The sequence below is a fragment of the Neltuma alba genome, unplaced genomic scaffold, assembly GCF_004799145.2.
Source record: "Neltuma alba isolate B1F8T4 unplaced genomic scaffold, ASM479914v2 tig00013425_pilon, whole genome shotgun sequence".
NCBI classification, from domain to species: Eukaryota; Viridiplantae; Streptophyta; class Magnoliopsida; order Fabales; family Fabaceae; genus Neltuma; species Neltuma alba.
The window spans coordinates 97,669-108,495 of NW_021637677.1; the positions used below are offsets into that span (position 1 = coordinate 97,669).

The window sequence follows — 10,827 nt, forward strand, 5'->3', positions numbered from 1 at the left end:
ATGTCAATAATTTTATGTAAAAATCTAATGATCAATAGAAATAAAAAGTAAAAATCCTTTGAGAGGTTGGGGCATCGTAAGTGGCATTAGAGGCCCCTTGCCCAAAATATGTTTCTCATTTGCTAAGTTATATAATGCTAATTTTGGCTTTGATAGTTTTTTATGTTCCCCCCAGAAAATTATACACAACCTTTGTTGATTGCGACTGATTTTGGTATTTGTATACAGAGCCTGAATGGACATCAGCTCTGGAGAAGAGTCAGATATCAGTGAATCTGAGATTGATGACTACAAGGACAAACCATATGAGCAACTAAGGGCTGGGAACTATAAGGTAAAAACTGCAAATTGCACTCTCAGATGTCCTTTCTGTGCTGGAAGGAAAAAGCAAGACTACAAATACAAAGACTTGCTGCAACACGCATCTGGAGTGGGTGTGGGTTCTGCTAACAGAACTGCAAAGCAAAAGGCTAACCACCTTGCTCTGGCCAAATTTTTGGAGACTGATTTATCTGGTGAAGCAGAGCAAGCCCAAGGGCCACCCTTACCACAACCTCTGAGTCAACCTCAGCGAGATGATCCTTATGTCTGGCCCTGGACTGGAATAATGGTAAACATACAGGACAAGAGCTTACATAATTCTGAGTATTGGCTCAAGGAATTGGCTAAGTACAGGCCCTTAGATGTTCGTATGTTGAATGACAATGACGTAACTGCTCAAGCTGTGGTAGTATTTAGCGATGATTGGAATGGCTTTTTGAATGCTAGTGATTTTGAAAAGTCATTTGAAACTAAACATAATGGCAAAACGGATTGGAAGCTGCAAAACATGCAGCCAGGCTCAGACATTTATGGGTGGATTGCTCGGGAAGATGATTATCATTGTGAGGGGTCAATAGGGAAATACCTGCGGAAGAAAGGAAGCTTAAAAAGTGTGTCAGATATTGTCCATGAATCATCCAAAAGCAGACATAGTGTTGTGGCAAACCTAGCGAATGAAATTGATATGACAAATGAGAACCTCACAGAATTGCAATGCAAGTACAATGAGACGGCTCTGTCACTCTGTAAGATTCTTGAGGAGAAAGACCAGCTACAGCATGCTCTTCTTCAAGGTTTGTCCACTCCCTATCTGCAAAGATTTTGTCTTCTTGTATGGACTACAAATGGTTTCAATCGACCATTTTACTATTTTGATATGCATTATTATATTCTTATGTGAATCGAATGCAAGATATCAATGCATAGTTGCTTCATTTTTTTGTCAGAGAGGAGGAGAAGGCATCAGACTGCATGGGAGGTGAGACAAAGGATAATAGATGAACAAGAAAACTTAAACAAGGAATTAGAGGCAAGAAAGCGGAAGCTTGATTTGTGGAGCAGAGATTTAAACCAAAGAGAGGCATTAACTGTGCAACAGAGGCAGAAGCTTGAAGAAGACAAAAGGATGGTAATGATACACCACTTCCCCCCCCCCCCCTTTGTCTCAGCGTTTCGTCTTGAACATAATTTTTTCCCCTTGATCTTGCTTGCTCATCGCTAACCACCCAGGTAAATTTGTATGACAGTATTCGTTTTTGGTCTGTTACTAGAATCGTCAGTTACTATGATGAAGCGTCTTTTTTTCCCCTTTTCTGATCTAGCTATTCCCTTAAACCAACCCCAAAGCAGAGGCTTTTCCTCATTTGTGAACTTGACCTATGGTTTGTTCACTGTGGGAAAATGAGATATGCAAAAATTACTACAGTTTTATATACAAAGTGATTATAAAAAATAACTAGTATATATATTATATATGAAACATCTTAGCTTTGAAGATCCAATGAAATTTTTGCCATGATATTGCTTTTCAAAACCCATAAGCAATCCGGTATTAGATGTTTAATATCTCAATTTCCATTATTGTGGCAAGTTGGTGCCCTTTAATCTGAAACTATTGGCATTTGTGGTTTACTCCTATGAGATACTAATACCAATCTCTCTTTTCAGAGTGATGTGAGGAATGAATCCCTCAATAAGGCTTCTGCGGAGTGGAATAAAGCTGATGCGAATATTTTCAGAATTATTGAAGAGCAAAAGGTTTCTCTGCTTTATATTGTCTAGAATGCGAAATTACATTGTCGCAGTCTAGCATTTGCTTATTATAACTCAGTTCTTTTACACAAGGATCGCTTTCTGCTAATATGCATCTCAATGTTTTCAGAGAGAAAAAGAGGAGGCTATGAGGAGGATTTTTGAGTTGGAAAAGCAGCTTGATGAGAAGCACCAGTTGGAAATTGAAATAGAACTGTTGAAAGGGAAATTGAATATGAGGAAGCATCTTGGAGATAATGACGCTCTCCAGATGAAGATTAAAGAAAAGGAGGATGAATTGGAAGAAAAAATGTTTGACTTAGATGTTAAGAATTTAGAGAATCAAACACTTATTGTCAGGGATCGTCAACGCAATGATGAACTACAAGAAGCTCGTAAAGAGTTAATAGAAGTATGATTTCTTTTATTATATATTTATGCTTTATCCCTATGTTTGTTTTTATAGAAACTGAAGCTGACAATAAATAATAGAGTTTTCATTACCTTTAATATAATGAAACAAATATCTGATAATTATTTGGATTCATGCTGCTCATGGGACTTTTGAAGCACTTTTAGATGTATGCATGTGAAGGAGTGAAGGAGAAAGACACACACATATTTCTTTCACATTTTCAATTCTCAATGGAAATAATAAGGAACAAATAATTCTGATATCATATGAACCATTGATCTTACATGAGAACGAGGTAGCTAGGGACAAATTGTTCTTGTTTCTTTACTAAATATTTTTTTTAGTGAAAATGACACGATTGAGGTTTTGCTGTTGTTATTTTGCACTATTACATGATTTCCTCCAAACAAATTTATTTTGTTTCAGACATGAAACAACTAACTACTTTTGCTTATCAAAGTCATGCTCAACTGTGAACCATATTTTCTTGAGTAGGATTATTGTGTCTGGAGAGAATACTAATGTTTCTCCTTTATAAGTATGTTTCAGGGTTCAAAGAACATGCTAATTAATACACGAACTAGTATTGGGATTAAGAGATTGGGAGAGCTTGACGAGAAGGTTTTCGTAGATGCCTGCAAGAAAAAGCTCCATCTGGAAGATGCTCAGACAAAGGGTGTCGAGCTATGCTCTTCGTGGCAAGAGAACGTGAAGGATTCAAAGTGGTATCCTTTTAAAGTGATCCCTACAGATCATGATGAAGAGGTGTGCTTAAGAAAACCACAATACTAGTTTGCCATTTACTTACTTTAATCATGCTTTATCCTGGGTTGATTTGTATCTATTTAGCGCGCGTTTGACTTTCTTTTACAACCACCAAGACCATAGATTTTACCTGCTTCCATCAAAACCACAGTTTTTGTATTTCCAACATAAAGCCAGCCATGCTCTATAATAGATGAATAAAAAGTGTGGCTTAGCATAGTGTAAATGACACCGATGTATTTCCCTCAAAATTACACAATAAAAATGGTAATATAAATGTGTATGTGGGTGTGGGTGTTACACTTTTGTATCCCAAGTTTGGATTCGAAATAACTATGCATGTTATCAATTGTAGTTTTAGCCCCATCATGCTCTCCCCTGTTTCTTATTGTTCTGTTGTCTTTCTCCTTAGTTTCCAGTCAAGCTATTTGCATAAATAGTTTCATGTGGGATACAAAATCCATGTTACATTGATGCAGCTAATACTTAATGAAGATGATGAAAAGTTGCAAAATCTCAAGAAGGAATGGGGAGGTGAAATATACATGGAGGTCGTTACCGCCTTGAAAGAAATGATTGAATACAATCCAAGTGGTAGGTATATTGTTTCTGAACTATGGAACTTCAAGGAAAATAGGCAGGCTACTTTAAAAGAGGTCATCAGTTACATTTTGGGGCAGATTAAGCAACTTAAGCGTAAGAGGACAGCACGCTGAGCGTAAAAGTTGAGGTAAAGAGTTTTGGAGCGAAGCTAGATCCTAGTTAACTGGTCCGTACGGTAGGGTTTTATTTCAGTTCAGTTCTGGTTTAGATAAGTGGCATTAATGGACTGATTCTTGAGCTCATGTTAATATTAACGTCATGTCTTCACTGAACCAAGCATGCTATATGATGTGCATCTTTTGGCGTGTAAATGTTTAAAATGTTTATATGTGGTTATGTTGAAATTCATTATATAATTTTAGTTGGAAACTTAGAAGTTGGTTGTATCTTTATGCACGTTACAATATATAGATTCTTATGGATGAGTGATAATATTGGTTTATATCAAGCATCTTTAATGATAATTTAATGTGCATTAATTTCTTAAATGCTATGGATCATAGTGGAACATTCACATTTAAAAAAAAGCTACAATATTAATTTGCATTAATCTATTCTAGAATCTGTCCAGTTTATAGCTAGATTCATGTTATGTGGCATTTGTAATTTGCTCAGACTTGATGGACCTATCATACCCTAGCATCTTTTATGTAATACTACTATGTATTTAATATAAATTATTTGTAATACATTCTGGCATGCCAAAAAATGTACTAAATTGACGAAATTTTCCTATTTTATGTTTATTAAAGTTTCTCTAAGACATTTACAAGTCATTCATAAATCTCTCCCTTCTTTTTCTTCCCCTTTCTAATTAGAATTAAACAAGCGTAAAGTTGAAAAAAAAAGCATTAATTATGTTAGTAACTTATATTTAGTATCAAAACTTTCTCCTACAAGTAACTTACATTTAAGATTGGAGTGGTATATTGATTTTATGAACATTATAGATTTTTATTATCTTAGTTTTTTGTAAAATTTTAAATTGATTTTTTCACTTGATATTATGTAAAGATAATGGATAATTGTTAACTATGTATAATTTTAACAATGATTGCTTTTGATTCTGATGTTATTTTTAAAAGAAACATGTTTAAATTATGGTGGATGTTTTGGGGGAAACTCCTGGAAAAAAATATCTCTAAAATTTTAAATTTTCAAATCAGAAATAACTACAAAAATATGTTATTATTTGCTTTTTAAACGTTGTTAATTCTTATTAAAGTGTAATAAACAAAAATGGTTTGAAATTTTAAAAGTATTTTTTTGGGATTCTTCCTATTTTTTTATATAAAATGAAATCATTTTTCACATTTTTAGCTATTTCTTTCAGTTTTTGCTGGACCAAAGCCGGCCCAAATAGGCTTGTATAACTTTCCTCTTGCATGATTCATGCTTCTCCGCTGCCTTTTCCATCGCATGTACTTCCGTCTCTGCACTATTCCCCATTTTTTTCCTTGGAAATATTCTCAATCAAGTTTCTCTATTCTGTTTGCTTCTTCCCTTCAAAGTGGTTCTAATTCTCAATTTGCAAAAGATATTTTTCTAGTTATATAGGCATCCAAATATAGATTTCTCTTTAGGTTTTAAAATGATTAATTATTATTTTAAATCCTCCATTAGTGTTAGCAAGAAGGTGAAATTTATTCATGCCAAACCAAGCTCTATATAGCCAATGGTCTCAAAGATGAGTAACATGAAATTTTTCTTTTAAGTGAAAATATTTTTGATCCACTTGTAACCTTATGTCATTATTATATACGTTCCTTTAATTTTCAAAAATAGCACTTCGATAATTTTTTAGGGGAAGTTTGGCTGCTACAATTTTTTTTTTTAAAAGCAAGTGTATTTCAATTGTTGTATAATTTTTTAAAAAAATTTCACTGCATCCTTCAAATATACTTGTGAAAAAATAATGAAAAATTTATTTATTTTCATGCCCAAAATTTGTTGGATTTTTATAGTTTCCTATACAATTTTTATGCTAATAATTGTCTCATTGTGCATATGATTTGTAATTGGTTTTATTCTGGTTTTATTTATGTCATGGGGCCAAATTAATTCAGGTATACCACAAATGAGAGTCACATCTTCAGCCTCTAGCTCTATTTTTCGCAACTAAAGATCAATGACCATGGAACTAATAAAATTATAAAACTAGAAAGACCTAATTAAAAAAAAAATCTACAAGAACTTAACTAAAAATGAGGTCAATTACTAAATTATAATGATAATTAGATTAATTTTTACATTCTATTTTCGTGACAATAATACCAAATATTAGAAAGATATGTTTTTCTTTCATTTTTTAACATAATTTTATAAGATAAATTTAAATCTTATTTTTTTCAGGAAAAATTTTAAAATCTTTATTTAAAAAGAAAGTTAAGAAAAATGAAAGTAAAACATGGGTGTCCATTGTTTTTAGAGAATTACAATCAACTTTAAAAAGAAAAAATAATTACTAATAAGTACTACCGGTTTTTAATATAAAACTTTGTTTGCTTTTATTTTAATCATAAATATAAAATCCTAATTTATTTTGTCTCTCATATTTATGTATTTTTTTCTCAAAGTAGTTCTTCTATTAATGGCACATCTAACCAATACACCTGATTAATAAAGATATTTTAAAAAAGATAATATCTATTTATTACAAATAACTAATTTAATTTAATTTTTTAATTTCTTCAAATTAACTAACTCTTATAATTAATATCGGATATACTAATTATTTTTTTTAACCGATTCTAATTCTCCCGTTGTTGTTTCCTCTCCTCAGTTCTCACTCCTATTTCACCAGTAAAAGTAAGTCCACCCTCCGACCTAGGCGGGCCATCGTGCTGCGAGAAGCAGCATTGTGCGAAGAGTGTTCTGTCGACGGTGGCTAACGGAGGTTTAGACGGCGACAGAGGCCATCTTTCGTCTTCCGCGACTTTCAAAGGTATGGCGTTTTCTTCTCCATTTCGCCTGAAGATGTCGATGGGAACTCTTTTTTTTTTTTTTTTTTTGGTACTGTGAGGTGTGAAATTCATGTTTCTCTGTTGATGTCGATGGAGCTTTGCATGATCAGTTTATCGTGGTCTTGAGTTTCAGTGTCAACTTTTTTGTGTATTAAATTTTTCATTTTCGATCTCTCCTCTTTTTCATCGTTGTCGTTATTAATGGCGTTTCTCTTGGTGACGTCTTCGGCTTCAGCATGCCCATGAGTGGAATCTCTATTTACATTCCACATGCCTATTAGAATAGCTTCCTCACATGACATCTTGAACAAGGAAAACAGCATATATCTAAGGACGAATTGGGGTTTCAAAATTTCTAATTAAAGATTATTCTTTCAAATAAGGATGCTGTGGGAAACTGTTGGAGTGCAACATCAAAAGGACCATTTGATGCTAGGTGGATTCTAAAGGAACCTATAGCTGTTACTTGTTAATGAATGTTAACTGGGTATTTTGCTTGCGCACTGTCTTGTTCAAATTTCAAGTTTTCTTTACTTTGCAGTATACATCTCGAAATATGGTCTGTGGGTTTGAAATGCTGTTTTGTGATGTATACTTGGAAATGCGGAAGTTCTCGTTTGTGGTACTGGCGTTGAATGAAATTCATCATTAGACAGCAGAGATGCATTTTGAAATCCCATATTGTTCATGCCGTTTGTTTTGTGAATGCAATAATTCTTCATAATTTAAGGTTTTTGATATTGTAATGTGCCATTGTCATTTCAGATGAGCTATTTCTTCAGTTAGCTTCATGATAATACTTATTTTGTTTTGAAATAAAATTGAAGCTGCTGGTTGTATGTGCTGAGTTTTTAATATGATAATTTGACAGTTTGATAATAGTATAATACGTAAACGTTTGGCATACGGCTAGGTATATTGAATGGTGGTAAATCATGTTGACTTCTCAATCGGCTTCAGGACATTTAACAGAGCAACAAAGATATCCAAATTATTGGTGGCTAGAAGCCTGACACTTTCTGAATTTAATCTTGTTTTATGTAACCGGGGGAAAAAAGCAAAAGAAAAACTGCAAGAGATTTTTATTTTGTAAATGTTATAAAAGCATTATATATATTGCACGTACTGCATCTACAAAACCAATAATTGCATGTGAAGATGTTTAGAATTGACATTGTAGTTTTAAAGCCAACTTTTTCATGGAATATATTTTATTAGGCAGATATGTCAATGTTTATATCATTCAAATTGTAAAAGTAATGCTATTCTCAAAAAGGTTGGTGAGGTTCTTGGCATTCAATGGTATTTGTTAATTCAGTCTCATTTGGATATGCATCTGGGTTCAATATTATTGTCCAGCTTTTGCTAATTTTAGCTTTCATGATTTTATAGTTTACCTCCCAGCAAATTATACACAACCTTTCTTCCCTGATTTGGGCTGATTTTGGCATTTTGTATGCAGAGCCTTAATGGACATCAGCTCTGAAGAAGAATCAGATATCAGTGAATCTGAGATTGATGAGTACAAGGAGAAACCATATGAACAATTAAGGACTGGGAACCATAAAGTAAAAAATTCAAATGGCACTCTCAGAATGGCACCTTTCTGTGATGTCCTTTCTGTGCTGGAAAAAAAAGCAAGATTACAAATACAAAGACTTGCTGCAACATGCGTCAGGAGTGGGTAAGGGTTCAGCTAATAGAAGTGCAAAACAGAAGGCTAACCACCTTGCTCTGGCTAAATATTTGGAGACTGATTTATCTGGTGAAGGAGAGCAAGTCCAACCACCCTTACCAAAACCTGTCAGTCAACCTCAGCAGGATGAACTTTATGTCTGGCCCTGGACTGGAATAATGGTCAACATACAGGATAAGAGTTTACATAATTCTGAGTATTGGCTGAAGGAGTTGGCTAAATACAGGCCTTAGATGTTCGGATGTTAAATGAAGATGACCCCCCACTGCTCAAGCTGTGGTAGAATTTAGTGATGATTGGAATGGCTTTCTGAATGCTAGAGATTTTGAGAAGTCATTTGAAGTAAAAATTTTGGTAAATGGATTGGAAGATGCAAAACGTGCAGCTAGGATCGAATATTTATGGATGGATTGCTCGGAAGATGATTATCATTGTGAGGGGCCAATAGGAAATACCTCCGCAAGAAAGGAAGCTTAAAACTGTCTCAGATGTTGTCCATGAAGCATCGAAAAAGCAGGCATAAAGTTGTGGAAAACCTAGCAAAGAAAATTGATATGACAAATGAGAACCTTAACAAAATGCAATATAAATACAATGAGACGACCTTGTCATTGAGTAGGATGCTTGTGGAGAAGACCAGCTGCATCATGCTTTTCTTGAAGGTTTATCTACTTTCTTTCTGTAAAGAATTTTTGTGCTTGTATGTGCCATACATTGACTATATACTATTTTGATATCATTTTTATGTTCATTAATGTCAAAATTACTTGCAAGATATTGATGTATAATTGCTTCATGTTTTGTTAGAATCAAGGAAAATGCAGCGGAGGGCACGAGAGGAGTTACAAAGGATACTGGATGAACAAGAAAAGTTAAACAGTGAATTAGAGGCCAAGAAGCGGAAGCTTGATTTATGGAGCAGAGATTTAAACAAAAGAGAAGTAGTAACTGAGCAAGAGAAGCAGAAGCTTGAAGAAGACAAAAGATGGTAATGATACACCGCATTTTCTGTCTCAGTATTTTGTTTTATGCGTTGCTTTTTACCCATGATCTCACATGCTTATCCGTAACCACCCATGTAAACTTGTATTACTGTTTTGGTTCTTGGTCTGCTACCATTATTTACCTTTTTTTTTTTTTTTTTTTTTAAACTCCTGGGCTGAAGCCTATTTTTGGGTCCATCTATTTGCCTAAACCAACCCGCAAAGTGGAGACTTTTCCCTATCTGTGAACTAGACCTATAGTTTGTTTCACTGTGGAAAAATATAGATCTACAAAAGTTAGTATAGTTTTTACATTCAAAGTGGTTATGAAAAATAGCTAGCATATTCATTTTATATGAAGCGTCTCAGCTCCAATGGTCCAGTGAAATTTTTTTCTATGATGTTGCTTTTCAAATCCATAGGCAATCCCGTAGTAGATGCTTATAACTCAATTTCCATCATTGTTGCGGGCGTGTTAGTATTTACTCTGAGACTCTTAGCATCTATGATGTACATCTATGAGATACTAATACAATCTCTTTCTCTTTCTCCTCCAGAAAGATCTAAGGAATGAATCCCTCAATAAGGCTTCTGTGGAGCGGAAGAAAGCTGATGGGAATGTCTTGAGACTTATTGAAGAGCAACAGGTTTCCCTACTTTGTATTGTCTAGAATGTGTACATTGTAGCAGTCTTGCATTTGCTGCCTATAGCTTAATTCACAATGATCTCCTTCTGCTTATATGCACCTCAATGTTTTCAGAGAGAGAAAGAGGAGGCATTGAGGAGATTATTGAGTTGGAAAAGCAGCTTGATGCGAAGCAGAAGTTGGAAATGGAAATAGAAGAGTTGAAGGGGAAATTACAAGTGTGGAAGCATCTTGGAGATGATGATGCTGTCCAGAAGAAGATTAAAGAAATGAATGATGAGTTGGAACAAAAAGAAGTTGAATTAGATGATGTGGAATCCATGAATCAAACTCTTATTGTCAAGGAGCGCCAGAGCAATGATGAACTACAAGAAGCTCGTAAAGAACTAATAGAAGTATGATTTCTTTTATTATATGTTTGATTCCTGATCTCTAAATTTCTTCATATAGCAAACATAGTTAACGATAAATAAAATATTTTTTTCACCAAAAAAGTTTTTAAATAGTTTAAAGGTCCTGCTAAGCATTTGGATTCTTGCTACTAATGGGACTGATGAGGCACTTTTTAGATGCGTGGTTATGGGAAGGAGTGAAGGAGATGAAAAAGGTGTATATATTTCTTGGACATGTTCAATTCTCTGTACAAACAATAAGGAACAAATAATTTTGATATCTTGTGAAC

At 34.1% G+C, this 10,827-nt stretch overlaps 1 pseudogene; it reads left to right on the plus strand.

The window, feature by feature from the left end:
* Nucleotides 1-235: 235 nt before the first annotated feature.
* On the plus strand, nt 236-10,546 carry LOC114737307 (factor of DNA methylation 1-like; annotated as a pseudogene).
* Nucleotides 10,547-10,827: the final 281 nt, after the last annotated feature.